The sequence below is a fragment of the Hipposideros armiger genome, unplaced genomic scaffold, assembly GCF_001890085.2.
Source record: "Hipposideros armiger isolate ML-2016 unplaced genomic scaffold, ASM189008v1 scaffold_985, whole genome shotgun sequence".
In the NCBI taxonomy this organism is placed as follows: Eukaryota; Metazoa; Chordata; class Mammalia; order Chiroptera; family Hipposideridae; genus Hipposideros; species Hipposideros armiger.
Genome location: NW_017732335.1, coordinates 479,797 through 500,052, shown reverse-complemented (window position 1 = coordinate 500,052; position 20,256 = coordinate 479,797). Strand labels below are relative to the sequence as shown.

The following is a 20,256-nucleotide window of genomic DNA, read 5'->3' as shown; positions in this document are numbered from 1 at the left end:
ATTATATTCATAAGCAAGCATATATTGGGTATCTTCATAACAGGTATCAAAAGATATGTTTATACACAATAATCTTATACTAATGTTGCACATATGTTGTTCACACTGAAATAATCATGACTAAAAATGACAGTAAGACTAGCAATAATTTGGTACAATTGTTTCAATAATAATGTGACAAAAGAGGCATTTGCAATAATGGAATGCATAACACATGTCAAGCACTATATTAAGTATTTTTAGGAATGACTTCATGTATTTTCCCAACAACCCTATGATACAAGTTCTAGGGCATTCTCATTTTCTAAGTGGGAAAACTGAGCCTGAGAGAGGAGACGTAATCTACCTAAGCTCACATCACTGAGCAGCGGGGTAGACTTTTTTTTTAATCAAAGTTTATTGGGGTGACAATTATTAGTAAAGTTACACAGGTTTCAGGTGTACAATTCTGTAATACATCATCTAGATATCACATTGTGTGTTCACCACCCAGAGTCAGTTCTTCTTCCATCACCATATATTATACCCTTAAACCCAGGCAGTCACAGAGACCTTGTCCTTTACCCTGCACCCTACTGTCCCCTCTGACTCTAATGATAAGTTTTGTAGTAAACTAATTTGAGAGGAAACCAGAACACATTTGTAATTTATTCTTCAAGCTAGTAAAAAGGAATTAGAAGAAACTCTCTTACTATGAGTACTTCCAAGATCAGTAAGTACTGCCTTTTAAGTGTGATGATACAGTTCTAAACACCTCTATATGCATAAGCCCAAATATTCAGAATATCTCTTTTCCCTGGATTATCCAAAAAGTGAGTCTTGTATAATAACCCTAAGCTCTGTACATGTTGTGCCTGAGTATATTTATTTATGCATCTTACCGTTGATTAAATGGAAACTATGTGTATTTAAGTATAGAATTTAGTCTTCATGGTGGTTGAGATATCCTAAATGAAGCAACATAAAACTCCAATGAAAAATGAAAATAAACTATAAAAGTATATTTCTAGAAAAATAGTCATGATTACTTATTTGTTTACTAATGGCATGTTCTATGGTATTGATTTGTCCCAATCAGTGTGATTACAAAAAATAAAATGTAGGTTTTTCTTGTTTTTCTTTTACTATGTCTTGTCCTATAGATGATCCACACTATTGAAATGCATTTTGTACTTTATTACACTTAATAATAGGATACCAGAATGAAGGTGAACGTGAGAATAAGAAAAAAAATGATTTAGAAAGACAAGGAATGTAGCTAGAAGGGTGAAAAGATCCATTAGAGTGCTAAGACGAAACAGGTAGCAACATGAAAAAGAAAAGATAGACCACCCCTTACAACCTTCAAAGAATGTAATGTCCTGAGATCTAAAATTTCTCATAAATCACCATCATGTGCAACTTATCATAGAAGGCAATAACTTTACAAATTAAAAATATGTTTTCTGTTTACAGCAAATACAGGACATTCACCTGTTGAATATGTCTGGAACTCCTGCTGTGTGTCCCAGAATCACTTTCATAGGCCATTGTATTTTTCCTGTCACTTCCACCAGAAGATATTATTTACTACTTCGGAAAATTTCTGTGTGTCCAGTGTTGGGTAATGAAAAAATATTTACACCAGCCTCTCACAGTGTATGTTAATTCAAATTTGTGCTTTGAGAAAATTGCAAATTATTGCCTATCTTATATTGATGTTTAAGAGATATGGTACTCGAAACTATATTTGAAGAATCCTTAGTTTGGCATACTGTGTATTTGAGTAAAAACTAGACCCTGTAGAATCATTAACTCTATAAAGGTTCTCAATAGAATTGTATATTTGTTGTATTTGGATTATCAGGAAGATGTCTGACATGAGATATAAAAGGTTAATTACTGGCAAGTGAAAGTTGGTGACGGGTTGATTTGATTGCTCAAAAGTAGGAGAGGTTTGTTAATTCTCTGAGGATTTAATGTCAAGGTGTTGGTGTGTTTTAAGTAATATTCAAACGATTTACTTAATCCACATACTTTTCCATCACTAATTCTACCAGTTCATTATATCATCCAGGGAAACACTTTAACTTGCAAATGAGACTAGAAGTGATAGCTTGTCACTAAGAGAAATAGGTTCAGAAGAAAGTGACCTTATGACAATTTACAGCTAAATAATACTCAGTGGATGCCAAATAGTCTGCTGAGCTAAATACACTGCTAGCTGTCACATAAGAGAAAATGTTATCAAGAGCAGCAGCATCTTGGTTTAAAGATGTTCAAGGAATATTTAGGGAAAGTACAGCCAGGCTTTACCTTCCTAATAGCAAAAATTAGGACCCTCTTGGGAAAAAGCTCAACTTTTTTTATCTTAACTAGTACATAAATCCAGGTTGATGGGAGGCATTTATCAAGTATAACTAAATGAATAAATATCAATTTGCCTCCATCTTTTTCTAATCTTACATTTCTTATGTACTATTTATGACATATGTAAATTGTATTCATTTTTATGTAAAAATCAATAAATATACAATAATATTATATATCTACCTATCTATGCATTGATACTTTAAAAAAACTTTAAAGATCATATTGTTTTAATTATCATGACAGCTCTATGAAGAAAGCAGGAAAATTTTTCTTATCTTCATTTTATTTATTTATTTATTTATTTTTTAAAGATTTTGTTGGGGAATTGGGGGAGGGGAACAGTGTTGGGGAATTGGGGAAGGGAAATAGCCAAGTTGTTATCCTTCAATCTTAGTTGTGGAGGACGCAGTTAGCTCAGCTCCAAGTCTAGTCACACCTCTCAGCTCAAGGTGCAGTGTTCAATTTGTTGCGGGTGGGCATAGCCACTATCCCATGCAGGAGTCGAACCAGCAGCCTCGTTGTTAAGAGCAACTGCTCTATTCACTGAGCCATCCTAGCAGCAGTTCAGCTCAAAGAGCCGAGTTCAGTCTTTAGTTGCGGGCGGGCATAGCCCACCATCGAACAGGCAGTCTTGTTGTTAGGAGCATGTGCTCTCACCAGCTGAGCAATCCTGCCACCTGTTGGCAGCTCAGCGGCAGCTCAGCTTGGGCGTAACTCACTGGCCCATGTGGGAATCAAACCCTGTTGCTCAGAGCTCACACTCTTAAGCAAGCTCTTAACCAACTGAGCCTTATCATTTTAAAGATAAGGAAACAAAATAAAGATAAGGGTTAAGAGATTTGTCCAAAATCACATCAATTCTACATGTTAGGACTTGGTCTAAAACCTTAACCTCTCCAAAATAATTAACCATCTTGTTTTTATAAATGATAGCATCTAGTGGTGGAAGACAGATCAAGTTTGTATGTGACAGAACACTGTTTATGTACAATAATTATTAAATATGTTATAATAAAAATACTCTAGGTTGACCAGAAGTTTTAAGATTTACTTTTACATGTATATAAACATTTATTTATAACCTTAATAATAAACATTTAGGTACCTCCCAAAAGACATGCCACGATACTGAACACTTAAAAAAAAACAAAACAGCATATTGGCATCAGATCCATATACTCAAAATCGAAAGTCTAATGATTACAAAAATGTACACTGTATTCATAATATCTAAATTAAGTAATATTTTTTATTTGGCTGGAAAAGAATGGTATTACAATTAATTAAAAGTATAAAACACTAAGTAAGAAATTAATGGAAGCATTCTAATTTTGATTTATAATACATCAAAATAGAGAGTCCATTTCTGTAGCACCTATGATTATCAGAACTTCAAAAGAAAAAATCAGGTATTCATGTTACCACTAGATAAAAATTAGCATAACTTTGGCCATCATTTTTTTATACTTGTATTAGTCCTCCCATCTTAAAAAAATAAAAATAAAAGGACTTTATGACTGTTGAATAATTGAGATTTTTAAATGTCCTGTGAGTTTCAAAATCTAATCTTGGTTTGGTTTGCAAAGGCCAAAAACTGTCACTGAAATTTCTTAATTTTAAGTCAATCACCCTGTTTGAGGAAAAGATCTCAGAAGGTTTGAATCTCAACTAAACAGATCAACAGTTGATCTTGATTTAATTTACTAAACAATTTCATTTAGCAGTATAGAGACTTAGATTCTTTCCATAAGAGTACAGTCATCTGGAAGGATTCTGCTAATTGGTCCAATTTATCTTTGTTCACCTTTATTGTTAAAGTACATTGCAAGGACTCAGAAATACCTATTTGTCACAAACCCACTGTTGAAGCAATACATGGCAAATCAATACAGATTTTATTGTTTCACAATTAATCTGCTGTATTACACTGTGCAGAAAATATACTAGCTCCTTTTGCCATGTAAAAGCAGCATATTTGAGAGTCTTAGGCTTACTCAGTTTCCAGGTCAAACCTCATTCCTTAATTGGACATGAGTTCCTAAAACATTTCTCCTATGGTCAGATAGTTAAACTGTGCTATACATTTCAGGTTCTGGTGTGCTCAGAACCTCAGAGATTTCTGGTTACCTTCTGAGATCAGGAAATGCACTTTTTTATTAAGCATAGGTGACTAATTAAAATATTATGGTTCGTTATATAAATTAGATACAGCACCTAAGTTTCAAATAGTAAAACAATTAGATACATTTGGTGATGAGTTCATTCTTGCTGCCTCTCTCACCCAATGTAAGGGAAGGGTGGGTCCAGAAACACAGTATAAATGAGAGATGACTTTAATTATGTCTACGATGTCCACACCAAGAAAAACCAGTAAGGTTTCTTTATGCTACACGGTATTTCTATAGCTTCTATTTATTTATAAAGATAAATTACTTGATAATGATAATGATTACTTGATAATGCTAAATACCTAATTTGGTAAATATCTAATTTCTATCTCTCCTGAGGATGGGTTATTTTGAGCAATGTTAAAATATATTATAAATGCTTTATTTATTTCACTTATTTTATTTTTTTTAATTTTCTAATTAGATTTCATTATTACTGCAGTAGAAGTACACCTTATTTCTCAAAGTAACCCTGATTAGCATTAATAACTGGCAAATTTTATAGACATCAAATTGTAGGAAGGGCATACACCATAGTTCTCAAATGATTTGTATACATAACTAACATTTTTATTCTTTTTTTTTTAAGATTTTTATTGGGGAATTGGGGATGAGAACAGTGCTGGGAAATTGGAGGAAGGGGAACAGACAAGTTGCTGTCCTTTTGTTCTTCAATCTAGATGTTGAGGATGTTGCTTCACTGGCCCAAGTTGGCATCATCATTGCGCTCTTCCCAGGCGAGGCCGATAAGTCGCCGGCGTCTGGACAGCTGCTCACAGCGGCTGCTGGCCGCTCACGCTGGCTGCCAGTTACATACGGTAGCCCATGGCAACCCACTGCCACAGGGGCTGCAGCCCACGCTGTCGCCAGCGACTTCTTAGCTGTAGAGGGCAGTGTCATTGGCCCTCATATGTGGGATCCCAACCGGGCCCTCTGGCATCCCAAGTCAGCTCTTAACCACCAGCCACTCGACCGGCCCTAACATTTTTATTCTTGATAGAACCATAGACAGATCAAAATATAATTATTTAACTTATCAGACTACTGGTTCCTAAATATAGTAGCTGTTTTATTTATTTTTAATTTCCTTCAATGTGCAAATAGACAAAACAGAATTTGAGACCAGACATTTCAGGACAAGACACAGTCTGTTAATTTGTTAACGACTATATATTATGATGGAATTAAATTTCAAAATCAAATTATTGGAGCACAAAATAAGCTATGAATGAGCTTTGTGATTAAAAAAATAAAAACCTAATAAGGCTTTACTTATATTCTATAGAATATTGATTTCACAATATCTTTAATGCTGGGTATACTCATCCCTTCAAAAGATAGCCAGTTCTGCCAGAACTTAAGTGAATGAAAAATTTTATTATTTCATACTTTAATATGTGTAATAAATGTGTGAATGTGTAATAAATGTGTAACATGTAAATTTTCTATTTTTCATATTGCATACTTACCCAGACTCTAATTTTATTGATTAGGCAGTTTTGAAAGATTTTTTGTTTTCCTACTGGAAAATAGTGAGGTTTAGAAATAAGTATTTTCTATGGAACTGATAATCAATCCAAAATAGGACATTTGCCAGAATTAGCCAACAAACTGTCAACTCACCCTCCCCCTTTGCATTTGTGGAGAGTGTAAGCCTTACTTATAATCAATGCAGTTCCTCTCACATTTCAAAATATACTTTTGTAATGGAGTTAATAGGAAAAAAAATGTATAACAAAAAACACTTAAGTGTTATCTAATAGTTCTGAATGCATTTAACACCAATGATTTATGTCTTTATCTTAACATAATAATGCCCAAGGCTTATTCCCAATATTTTGTTTCCTAAAATATTTTTCTCTATTCTAATTTTTGACACATGAAAATCAGCTATAAAATAACTGGAGAAACATACTTGGAAGCAAAATTAAGGATTTATTATTTCATTTCTAATCAGTTATCTACCAAATGCCCACCCAACTTATTCAGATTTTCACGCCATCTTATTTGCTCAGTAGCTTCAAAAATAGACTAGACATGAATTAGAATATTAGTATCTAACAATATGTAGAATTACAAAACATATATCCAGTTTAAGTTGCAATGAATTTAGTTTTACTATCAAGTAGTGATACATTTAAAAATTATAATCAGTCAATTTTTCTGCTAAAATGTTTCTTAATGTGCTAAAACCATATAGCCACCTTTATTTATTACCAATAATAAAACTGAAGTGCTAAACTTATCAAATTCAAATCAATTCAGTGACATACATCTCAGTGAAACGGTGTTTAAGCAACACAAAACATACTAAAAAATTGAAAGGTTCATTGCCTTATAATCAGAAACAGTTAGCTTTAAACTTCAATCAACCAGATGACACATTTGCCATTTCTCAGTTGTGTTCATAGTGGGAAGTTTTCAAGAACGTGTGACATTTCTTAAACTTGTTATCTCATGTACCCTTATTTATGAACCTCATGTTGATATGTTAAACCAAAGGACAGGAAGAAGACAGCCACAGTTCCATTAAAATATATCCATCAGCATTGGCAAATACCCTGCCTGGTGTGAAAGGATCCTTAATTTCCAAAAGGAAATACTTACTATCTCCCATTTCCTCAGTCCTTTTTTTTCCTCTTCCTTCCTTCCTCTATTCCTCCTTCCTTCCCTCCCTACCTTCCTTTCTTCCTTCCTTTCTTCCTTTGTCCAATAGTGCCAACTAACTTGGAACAAGAAGGGATTAATTGCCCTAGTGGAGACATCAGGGGTCATATATTAGAATGAAAAAACAGTGAATAAATAAAATACTGCTATATCCAAATAACTGTGAGACCCACAAATCATTGTTCTCATAAATTAAAGAATGATAATCCTTCAGTAATTTTTTAGCTTTATATGAAATATAAACATATATTTTCAGTAATTTTATAAAACTTCAACCAAAGGAAGGGTGTTGAATTAATGCATTCCGTCAGCTAGTGCTTTCTGCTACATCTTATGTAAGGAAAATAGAAGTATCAATAGGTGTGGAGTGACAAGTTAAGAAAGCAATTGCAGTACAAAAGCTGAGCATTTCTAGTTTAATAAACCAAGCCTCACCTTTCGAAGTGGTCTGACTGGGTCATTTCTATTCTAACCCTGTTTTGATCTTTAATTTGAACGCAGCCAGGTTCAAGTTACAGAGATCATTTCCTTCCAACATTTGATTTTTCTGTCATTTTTACAGGAAAGTAGAAGATTTTTTAGTGTCACTATATGTTCTCTATTCCCTAGCTGTGATAATTTGAGCTACTGTAAGAATCCTGGGAATTTTTAATAATAGTTGAGGTCCCATTAAACTTAGTTCTCAATAGCTTCTTAGAGTTTATTCATCAAATAATTCAGGGTATAAAACTAGCACATAAACATTAATTGAACAGCCATTAAGCAGTATGACTGTTTGTTTTTGGTTGATAGAGGACATAAAGCTTTGTGCCCTGTGGTGGCAAACAATTAGGTCTTATGATGAACATGCCATTAAATGTAGTAATACCAGACTTAGACCAGTTCCGCTTTACAAAGTAGCAGTCAGCTGTCGTCAGAAGATCGCCTGAGTTATAGGAAGTCATATTTTCACTGTCATGGCTTAGCTGCTTATAAATACTGTAGTGTGCCTTATGCCTTATGCTAATGCAATGACTGACTAATGGTTGTCATTATCTTCATTCAGTCTCATAAAAAACTTCCTCAGGAGAGACTGATCGTAGCTAGAATGCTGCTTAAAGTTGAACTGTTTTTCTAAAACACAGAATATAAAAAGCACTTAAGTACAAGAGGTTGGATGGGTAATTTATTTTGTTTTGAGTATGTCTGACAGCTGCTACTTTTGTTAAATTTGCCATGAACCAAATTGATGTCCCATATGGGAATGCCTTATAGACACTTATATGTGTAATTGCATAATGCTTTAAAGTTGCTCTGCCCATCTGGGACTATAGGTGAAGATGTGAGATCCAAAAACCGAAAGCTGGAATACATCGGACACTGACTGTGTGGAGGGTCAAAGATTTTAACAATGGAGGTGAGTCCTCTCATAGAACACAAACCATTTCTGATTTCACTTATGCACTCTGCTTACAAAAAACAGGAACAGAATGTTTCATTATGAACCTGAAAAGAAATGCTTACATGGATGAAGCAGCTCTTTCCACCTCATAGAAACTAACTGGGACATTAATGCCAAACAAGTGAGAAACTTTTAGTTTTATTATACGTTGTAGCTGCATAGCAGTAATGTGTTGATTCTCAAATGCACGTGGTTTTCATGGCTTGTATCACCAGAAGTAAATATTATGAATTTCTGTGTTACAGAGTAAAAACCCAAACTAAAATCAATTCATAAGAAAAATATATTGTGTTGAGAGAATGTGATAAATATTCACACTATTGCTGATAAGAAGGGGAGCAGGGGACGAAAAGTTCCTGAGGAGAATAAATGTCAGCCGCCATACCTGAATGGATCTTTATGGAGCCTCTGCCTAAAGAGTTATTATAGTTGTCTTTTCTAATATCACCTTTGTGTATTGGAGGGAATGTTCAGTTCTCTCAGCAAAAGGGCTGATATATAGTGGGCTTCCAATAAATGTTTGCAGAATTAAATGGGGTGGAATGGAGCAGAATGGAACAGACTATGACCATGATCATTTGTTCCCTCCTAAAATTCTAATTTGGTCTGAAACAAAAGATGGAATAAACGTATGGCTGCATGAGTGGTCAGTGATATTGATGACTCAGAAGAAAAGATTCTGTTTGTTTTTTTATACATACTCCTATTTAAAAAGGACTTAGAGCGTATAAATTACAATATTTATGTTTGTTTCATGAGACAGGAATTGTATAAAATATTTCAGTAAGTTTCTCTTGAAAGCACTTAGAATAATTTTTTTTTAAATGAAAGTTCATTTCCCAGGACTTTATCTTCAGAGAGAACTTAGGAAAGACTTCAGCTAAGTTTTAAATAATACAGAAACACCACACCTCCTTCTATTTTGTCTGAGATGGGCTTGGAAGAAGGCAGCACCATACTTTTTTGCCCATCTTGAATCTGACCCAAACATAACATCTTTCCAAAGAGTCCCACGTAACTGCACATGATAATGCTCCCTTAGAAATTTGCTTTCAGCTAGAAAATATATTGTAGATATGGTGAGCATTTATGCCTGTTGTCCCAGTGTAATCATTAATAGCACCACCTTTCCCTATCAGATGTGACTCCAGTATGGATGACAAATTATGTAACCTTATCTGTAAATAATAATGAAATAATAATAATAAAATAAGCTTTATTGGAAGCTCGCTATTTGTCAGAGACTTTGACATGCTTTCGTGTATAATAAATTCTTCACAATAACTCAATGAGGGAAGTATTTTATTGTCCCCGTTTTACAGTTGAGAAAACAGAGAGAAATTAAATAGCATTGTCCTACTCTCAAAGTGGACAAATCTGAATCCTAACAAAGGTCTGACTCTATAACAACATATGCCAGAAGATGATATACTATCTTCCGATTTGCTGGTCAGTATGATTAACTTGGTCTTATTGAATGCATGCAAAGATTATCAATAGTAATGTGTTATTCTTCCTAGCTGTTATATTTTTTTAAGGACTGTGCATTTTAAGAGGCAGGAAAAGAGCACTGAATTAAATTAAATCAGCTGATTTTTTTACTACTACTTTAATGATAATAGCAATGGTTTATTAAGTGACTAGTTACTCCAGGGACTGTCCTTGGGGTTCCCCTATGTTCTCTCACTGAATCTTAAAACAGCTGTGTAAGTCAGTATAATGGAGCCCCACAAAGGTGTATGAAGTGCTTTTGCTGTGAGCCTTAAATTGGTTCAGAGGTTAAAAACGAAGAATGTGGGATTAAATTATTTCAGCAGGCCTCTCCAATCTCTGACCTTCTATGACTAGATTCAATGACTAGATAATGGGGGTAACCGATTATCAAGATATAAGGCATGGAATCTGGATGCTGAGGAAAAGTCCCGGAGGGCAAAGAAACTTCCCAACACCTCATTTTTTAATCTCTAATTAGTCTTATTATTATTATTATTATTTGTTTCAGGTGTACAAAGCAACATAATAGTTAGACATTTATACCCCTCAGAGTGATAACCCTCCTCCCCCAAGCTACTACCTCATATTTATATTAACTGTCATTCATCGAGTGCTTACCGAGGGCATGTGCTTCACAAACACTTGTCTTTTCTTTTGCTTTTCTCCTCACTGCAGGCCAAAGAACAAGAGGCTTTGGATTGGAACCAACGTAAGTTTAACTGCACTATGCTAGTAATAGCATGCTTCTCTGAAATTGCCTGGGGATTGTCCTGACGGGGGGAATGTAAGGGTGAAGTTCAGGGAATCAATAACGCAGCTAGACTTAGCTAGTTTGCAGTTTGATCCACCCTGATATTCAGCTGTTTTCTCTGTTTCTCCCCTCACTGATTAACTTAAGAGCTCTGTTTTGTTCCCTTTCTCAAGTCTGCCCATACCTCATTAATCCATTTAATTAACAGAACCCTAACCTGAAAAGAACAATTTCTTAATCCTCAGGCGCCCAGACACCTGAATCCATGTGCAACTCCCTTGCAGTTTTTATTGGTGACCCATAAAGCCCCAGGCCGTGGTGGCCGAATGCCAGTCCCGAGATAACATTAGCTTAAAACAGACCAGACCCCAGGAAGCCATGTCAGCCCTCAGACCTGCCTGACCGATTCCCCCTTTCCTTTGTTCTTCTTGTGTATCTATAAAACCTTCTGACCAGCCTAGGAATGGAGAGATGGCCTTTGGACAGGAGTCTGCCATCCTCCCAGAATTCTGGCATTCTGAATAAACCTGCTTTTCTTTCCATCAACCTTGTCTCTCAATTTTTCAAGTGGCAGGCAGCCAGACCTTAGCAAGGTATCACTATGAATAACAGTCACTGGATTAAAATATATGTGGAACATATTAATAAGCTAATTATACAGATTAAAAGAGAAGTTAATTTAGGCTGGGATTGAAAAAGCTGGCTTCATAGAAGAGATGAGATTTGAATGAAAGGTCAGATATGGACAGAAGGTAGGTGAAACAGAGCTTTTTCTTTTCTTTTCCTTTTTCAGCTCAAAATTAAATCTTGCTCTTAAAGTTGTTTTTTTTTTTCTTCTGTGTTTCAGATTCCTAATTAGATTGGCATGGATTAGATAATAAAACTTATAACAATAAATACCTGGAAATGTTTGATTACCTTCTATTTACTCTATGATGTGGCTACACGCAACTCATATTTAAAGCCTTGCTTGAAAGCTTTTATATTATTATAAATTAACATTTATATCTGAAATAGACATTGGATCACAATTAGTAAATTGTGATTAGTAAATTATTGATTAGTAAATTAAGACTGCAAACTGCCAAAGGGCAGGATCTGTGTTTTATTCAAATTTGGTTTCTTAGATTTTTAGCATAGGCATTGGTATCTAGACTATGCATAATACATACTTCTTTGTTGAATTAATGATACATTTGGATTTACTTAGTTTATTCGTGCCACCTGTTTGTGGGGCAAATTCCAGTGGTCTCTGTTTGAAAGATAAAAGCATTTTACCTGTGAAGGTTTGGGTTTGTTAGTTTCTTGACCCAGGACCAATGAGCTGGCAAGACTTTCAACATCATTAATTTATAAGAGTAAGCTTTTAGGCCTGTTCTTTCCCTACAAAAATATTGAAGGGAAAGGAAAAAATAGTGGAAAAGGGAAAAAAAATTGCAAAGGGAGTTCTCCATCCAGGTTTATTTATGTCCAGAACAGCTGGCAAATCCCTCTTCTCAGACCAGTCTCCCCAGAGGAGCAAGCAGGCACCAAACCCGCGGGTGGGAAAACAAGGCTTGCAAGCTTTTCCAATCTCTCTATGTGCTGACCAGCCATTTTGTAGCATGGGGATGTTTTGTTATTGTGTTGGTTTGGATTATTAGCAGAGATTTTTTTAAAGGCACGGCTGTCAAAAAGATCACTAAAACTCTTTGTTTTACTGCATTACCTTTCCCCAGCACCAATCAAGCCAAGCTTCTTTAACGATTTTTTGTTTTTGATGTGGAAAAAATGTTCGGCGATATTCATAGTCCCCTAGTGGAATGTTATTATATAATACTTATGGAAACAGTTTCGGGGGTGGGCAGAGAAATAATAGGAAGAAGAAAGAATGGACCAAAACCAAAACACAGATGGAAAAAAGAGTATAGTGAGCTAATAACAGAAAGCTTTGATTTTATTATGTATGTATGTGTTTTGGAGAATAAAGGGAAATGTAGAATGCATCATCTAGTGTGTAGCTATGGACGTGTATTTATAAGATGTTTTTAGTGGTGAGACGGCTTTGATGATAAAGACAGCTACTTGTGTTGATAGTAGAGAAGGGACAGGTAGGACCCAGAAGAGGGAGCTTGGACAGAGGCAAACAGTACAGAATGCCTGTACACTCAGCCTTGGTGCCACTCTGGGGAAGTCCTGCTTGCTTTTCCCCACTGTTCCTGGTTCAGTTGACAGGGCTCCCCTAATGGGGCTTAAACAAATGGCCCCTCCTCCCTAAAGGACTCATGAATGAACTCCAGAAGTGAGGCGAGTCTGTAAGAGACACATGAAAGTCTTATTTGGATCAAAACCCAAAACTTCCGAGTTGCTAATTGGCATCTTAGTAACTCGACTGGCTGCAAAATAGCCTAAGAACGATGGTTTTGAAAATGTCTGGCGTCTGACTGAAGGCATTTATCTCTTGGCTATCATGAGTGGCTGCACTTTTTCAGCCTCCCCTCTCTCCTCTCCAGCTGCTGTGTGATTACCTCATCCTAGACAAGCCTGATTATCATCAGTGAAACACATCCCCAAAATAAACATGACTACATTATTCTTAATAAGCAGTGATTGAACATGAACATATCTAAAACACTTTTACTTCACACCGAGTTTTATAAAACAGTTGAAAATAAAATGAATTCATGTTTTAAGGCTATTTCAAGAGTGGATCATTTCCTCTATGGCATACATGTTACCTTGAGCCCAACAGCAGTTTTCATCAGCCACAGGCTCATGTGATCTGAGTATGCTCATCTCTTCTCAACTAGGTGTCCAGTGACTTGACTTTAGTAGCTTGTAGTGGATGCTGGGGGGACTGTTTATACCATGGAAATTGACAAATGCTATATCTTAGTCTGCTTAAGCTGTTAAAACAAAATACCACAGGCCACATGGTTTATAAACAACAGAAATTTAGTTCTGACAGATCTGGAGGCTGGAAGTCTGAGGTCAGGCTGCCAGCGCGGTCAGGTGAGAGCTTTCGTCCAGGTGGAAGACATCTCCCTCCATCCTCACATGGTGGAAGTGGCTAGGGAGTCCTGTGAGATTCTCTCTCTTTTTTTTTTTTTTTTTAATTGAGCCATCCTGCCACCTGTTGGCAGCTCAGCAGCAGCTCAGCTCGGGCCAGGAATTGAACCAGTGATCCTGTTGCTCAAAGCTCGCACTCTTGAACGAGCTCTTAACCAACTGTGCCACTCGGCCGGCCCTGGGATCTCTTTTATAAGCGCTCTAATCCCATTCAAGAGGGCACTACCTTCAAGGCCTAATCATCTCCCAAAGTCCCTCCTTCTAACCCATCACACTAGGCATTAGGATTTCAATATGTGAATTTGGGGCAACGCAAATAATCAGGGCATTTTTTTTTTCTCTTTTGCAGAGAACCAGTGAGCCAGTTTACCAGCACACCGCTGCATTACATGCACATTGTACAAGAAGAGGCCGGGGTCTCTGTGGTTGTGTCTCTGGGACTAAGATTATTGCTTTCTGGGTAATTATGTAAGAAGACACTGCTGAAGAAAGACTATATTTTGTTACTGTTAAGCTCATTTCTTTTATTAGCTGTAAATTAACCTCCCTGTGCCTTGGTCTCCCTATCCTTTAAAAGGGAACATAATAATACCTACTTCATAGTATTGTTCTGATGACTAAATGAGTTCATATATGTGATATACTTTTAAAAGTGCCTAGCACAGAGAAGGTGCTCAGTAAGTATTTTCTATTAATGTAACCAGGAGATGAGCCTATATGGTTTTTTTACAGTCTTCTAAAAGACTGCCTAATTTCAGTGTTGTTTTCCTTGTTGAGATTTTATATCTTTCAGAGTCCCATACCCTACTTCCACAGGTTCTGTGAAGAATGGTTACATGAAAGCACATCAAATCACTTTGAAATGCATAAAGCACTATGGAAATGAAAGGTGGAATAATTATGTTAAAGTCATCATCTTGAATTTTGTTTATACTGCATCTTTGAAATGAACATCAGATTTTTCTCTAGGCAGTTACTGCTCCTACAGAAACAAACACAGATGGTGCCCAAACCTCCTACTGAATAGTTTTAGGCAATGGCATTTATCAAAATACCGCAGGTCACTAAATGTACAAAGACTCAAAACAAACCCCACATCTCAGTGTCAGGGCAGCATGGTAATTTAGGCAAATAAGCCTGATTGAGAATTCAAGGATTTTCTGATTTCTAGAAAGTGCAACAGAAAATCTTACATGATTTTCGCGCTTAAATTTTACAAACTAGGATATTGAAATGCAATTTCTTTTAGAGAAAAAAAAGCAGTTTGTCTTCTGATGAGTGTTTTTAACCATATTAAAACTAATTTTGGGGGTGTGCATGCAGACGTTCTCATTTTAGGATGACCTGGCCAAGCAAAACAGAGAAAGAGGGGAAACACATTTTAACGATATTTATCTTACACTTAAACCTCCTAAGAACCCAGTCTTTGGAGTGCAGGGTTACCCCTGTGAGCAAAATAGCCCTGTGAATTCTATAACTTAATGCTCCCTGTTGGGTCTTGGGTCAGTTTGCCGTTGGATCCATTCCTTGTGCTTCCCCTGGCTCAAGGTGAGGGAGGGAGGTTTGGCCCTGAGGCTTCCTTTTCCAGGGAACTTGCAGCTGACTTCTGCCAATGGGGGCTTGGAGGTGGGACAATGGCAGAAGATTTGAGGTTGGGGAGACAGGAGGGGCCAGGGCGTTTCTCTTGACATTCAGCTTGTCTCCTGCACCTACTCAGGCAGCAGCTTTGTCTCTTCCATGCTGCACCTCCCACCACTGAAGCCGGCCACAGCTCCAGTTCTCACCAAGGAACCCAAGGCTCCTGGGTTACACTAGCCCCTCCCGGTACTCCCATCCTCCCAGCCTGGGACTGGTTGTGACTTGTTTCTTTTGCTAAACCAGGTCGCCTCACTTTTCCCCAATTGGCTTCATCTGTCTCTTTCATCACCTGTTTTGTGCTTTAATCAACCCCCTGTATTAGAGTCCTCCATTTAAATATTCCACATGAATCCTGCTTTCCTTGATTGGACCCTGACTGTTCCAAGACCTAACACAGACTACTGAATTCTTAGGCAAGTGACACTGTTGGAAGTGCAGTTTCTCTGTATTCATCCCAGAGATCTCAGAGGATCTCCTGGAGCCTGAACTCCTGCTGTCACTGTTCCCTTTGTAGCCTTTGTCCTCTAGTTGAATGAAGGTTCTACCTTGAGCCTGCTCTGTGCCATGGTCCTAAGATGGAGGCAGAGAAAAACTATTTTTCTTTGTTTCTGTTACAAGACACTCAGCCATTACACTTGATTGTTAGCTAGCCTGGCCCTCTTGTTGAAACCACACCCCTCAAATTCACTGCAGGGAGCTGATTTACAGCTGGTTGTTAGTAACTTTTCTAAAAAGTCACAAAGGATAATAGGGTCCCCAGATTATTTCCACATATGTTACCGATGGATCGGAATATGGATCTGTGAGCTATTAACCATTCCAAAATGCTATTCCTGCTGCTTTCTTTCCAAGGAAGGAAATTTGGGCCACAAAACAGCTCCATATTTTGAAATGGTTTTAGGGCATTGATAATAGTTCTAGAAATATACTCTTAATCCCAAAGTATCAAACTAGGGTTGTACACCCCATGCTTTTGTTAAACTTATTTTGGAATTTGAATGTTGAAACATACATTAATGCAGAGTTTCTAAAAATAATATTTTATAAAGATTTTTCACCTTTTTCCACATACCCCATCCTATTGCATTGCCTATGCTGCTTCTCCTTCCTGAAATGATCGTTTTCCTCTGATTTTCTTTTGTTCTGTTATGAATTCTCAAATAACCATATTTCCAGAAGTGTTCTCTGAACTTTCCTACTCATTGTCTGAGTGACTCCGCTTGTCCTGTTCGTGATCCCATACTGCGTTGTATGAAATACACTGTTCCTTTGTCTCACGTTAGCCTTTGAGCCCAAAAATGAAAGGACTGTGTTTCATCTTTGCACTCCAGTGCTCCGTAACTTCCTTGGCACTTAGGAATCATTCAAAATATATTCTTTGAACTGCGTCTTAACAACACTCTGAAAATTCCAAGGTCTCTCATGCTGGACAAAAATTAGTATTAGGGGGCCAGCTGAGTGGCTCAGTTGGTTAAGAGCGCGAGCTCTGAGCAACAAGGTCGCCAGTTAAATTCCTACATGGGCCAGTGAGCTGCGCCTGAGCTGAGCTACCGCTGAGCTGTCAACAGGTGGCAAGATGACTCAGCTGGTGAGAGCATGCGTGCTTAGCAACAAGGTTTCCGGTTCGGCTCCCGCATGGGATGGTGGGCTGTGCCCCCCACAACTAAGATAAAACACGGCACCTTGAGTTGAGTGGCGACGAGCTGTCGACAGGCAACCAGATGGCTACAGGACTTGGAGCTGAGCTAGCTGCGCCCTCCACAACTAAGATTGAAGGACAACAACTTGGCTGCTCCCCTTCCCCAATTCCCTAACACTGTTCCCCTTCCCCAATTCCCCAATAATTAAAACAAAATAGTATTATGATCATGAAATGAAAGGCTTTTATTGTTTTGGTTTCATTTATTGCATGAGGAATATTTTAGTAACAAACACATTGCAGACACTGGTTACTTCACAAAATGCCTAGTGTTTGTACCTGCATATACAAGTGCTTCTGTTTTGCTGAACAACATTGATAAATAGGGAAACAGGCACACAGAGGAACAGAGGCACTTTAACAAGTTTAGGACAGAGCTTCTCAATCCTTTGCCTTGTTTATGTTGTCTTTCACTACTAGTTGCATCCTCTTTCTATATCTGTCTTCCTAAATTTCAGTGCCCATCTAAATATATCCCCACTGCCTTCACCATCAATTAAGTAAATGCCATGTCTGTAATTCATTTCCCTTGAAAAGAATGAGCTCAACCGTGCTCTGTTTATTCCATTTAGGATGGCTCCTTTTGCACATTTTGGTCCATTGCCTCTGGTGTCGTTTCTCATGCATCTGTTTATTCTACCCAATTAGATTCAGAGCTTTGCAGTCAGAAGTACTTTTTCTATCTCCTCACAGCATGTTCAAAACATAAGCTTGAGAACTAAATATCTTCTGGATTTCACCAATATCTGTGCTAGTATTTTTAGTTTCTTGTCAAATGAACAAATTACTCTGCAGCCAGAACCCTGGGCATTTGGTCATCCACATAGGACACAGCTCTGGGTGGTTTCTTCTTTCCAGTCCAGGGAGTCTGTGGGCTGGGCTGGGCAACCCAGGGACTTCAAGACACCTTTGGCATTTTTCTTTAGGGCCAGGAATATACCTAAGCTACCTCCTGTAAGGGACTCACTACGGCCCTTCTAGTAATTCCCACCCTTGATAATTGGTTCTCTGTCACTGTTCATTTCCTTCATAGCACTTAGGATAATTTGTAGCTATACACATACATATAAAATCTATGTAGAATAAGCACATGAATAAAGAAGTTAAATTTATACAAATATGTAAAATATATAGTAGATATAAAGTCTATGTATATATATATATATATATATATGTGTGTGTGTGTGTGTGTGTGTGTGTGTGTAAGCAATACATGCAAAAAACTCCCACATGTATGAGCGTGCATATGTGCGCATTTTATGTTTTCATTTTCTCTTTCTGTCCACAGGTTTTCTTGACCACAACTTGCTATGACCACTTAACACCCAAGCCTAACACAGAGCGTGGCACATTGTAGGTACTCAGAAATAATTGTTGAATAAATAATATGTGAATGCATGAAGCTATAATAACAAAGAATTATTTCCAATCTTAGTCACATTATCTCAAGTATTACAGTGAAAAAGTGAAAAGAGAAGTAGAAGCATAGAAAAAGAAAGGAGTCGATGTGCTCTACAATCCAAAATTTCACAGATTTATAACCTGTCTCCTCCCAAAAAGAGGCTCACAAAGTTCTCTGTTTTTGCCTGGAAAGGGGAAAGAGGAAGACAAGCGTCGCTGCTGTCCATTGCTGGCGCTACCCACTAATAAACACTAGAGATAGTTTAGCAAAAAGTTAATGATTTCCAAAATATGAATTGGACATTCCTACATTTTCTGTTCTAGCCTTCTGTTTTCTCTCTAGAGCACAAGCCTACTATCTTTAGAAGATATCCATAGTATGTACACTCTTTTAGCCTACATAAAAATTCTGATCACTAAAAAGAAAGAGTGGGACTTAATTACAGGAGGGAGCAGTAGAGTGTAGTGGTTGGCAGGTACTGTGAGCTGGGCTGCCTGGCTTCAACTCTTGGCTCCACTGCTTTCTAACTGTGAGATTGTAGGCAACGTATGTAACCTTGTTTTATTTCTGTATCCTCATTGGTAAAGTGGAGACAATACTAGCACCTAACTCATAGAGCTTCTTATGGGGTTAAATAAGTTAGAACTTGTAAAGCCCTTAGAATAGTGCCTGGCACATAGTAAACACTCAGTAAATGTTCAATAATCATATCCTTATTCTTTGTATTACCATTGTTGCTGATATCGTCGAATTAAGGCAGGTTTACTTCTAATACAGAATGGATAAATTCCCATTCTACAGACAGAGAATGCACACATAAGTAATAGTAAATATACTATATTTAATTATATACTAAATTATATACTAATATAAATAGTAAAAAAGGAAATATAGCTGTTGAAACGCATGGTAGAAGGTTAGAACTCTAAGATTTTATGTCCTGTTGATAGTTTTTCTTTAATCCTTACTCCTGATAGAAAATGTTATTTCATACACCTTTTAAATACTTAATGATAATGATTACTCGTATTTCATCTCCCATGGTCTAAAAGATTTAGAGAACAGCTGAAGCAATCTACTTTTTAATAACCCCAGCCTTGTTAAGGAATCATAACAAATTTAATTTGATGACTGTCAAACCTGTTCATTCAAAAGCTATTCATATTCCCCAGAGCTGCTTGAATTCCTTTACTTCATCAAGAAAGACATTAAATTTTCCGTACATAATACAATAACACCTTTAGCCCTTAAAAAAAGAAAGGGGGGGAAAAAACCTTCCCCACCTAACTGCACCCCTCCCTGCTTATTTGTTCTTTATGAACATATTTATGTATTTCATTTGACAAATATTTAGTTTCTATCATGTGCCAGGCATTACCTTAGAAGCTAGATTAACAACAACAAAAAGCAATAAAACAACAAAAGGCAGTGAATAAGACAAAGTCTCTGTTTTCCCTAAAACCTGGAGTCTAGAGAGGGTTTGAAGCAATAAACAAAAACATAACATCTCAATTACGAATTGAGATCATTATTATGCCAGCAATAAATGGAAAGCTTGAGACAGAGTAATAAGAATGGGTGGTAGGGAGGGTGAGG

General features: G+C 36.9%; 1 long non-coding RNA gene across 5 annotated transcripts in view; it reads left to right on the top strand.

Moving 5' to 3' along the window:
* The window catches only part of LOC109375683 (uncharacterized), a 109,805-nt gene that overhangs the window by 57,376 nt on the left and 32,173 nt on the right, over positions 1–20,256 (top strand). For 2 of the 5 annotated variants that reach the window (XR_002122621.1, XR_002122617.1), the window contains exons 7-12: positions 1,456–1,638; positions 8,501–8,583; positions 9,951–10,077; positions 10,798–10,831; positions 14,271–14,381; positions 18,547–18,611. This is a non-coding gene — a long non-coding RNA (uncharacterized LOC109375683). Of the gene's footprint in view, positions 1–1,455; positions 1,639–8,500; positions 8,584–9,950; positions 10,078–10,797; positions 10,832–14,270; positions 14,390–18,546; positions 18,616–20,256 lie in introns of all 5 variants that reach the window. The other 3 variants (XR_002122619.1, XR_002122618.1, XR_002122620.1) reach the window with 3 other exon arrangements.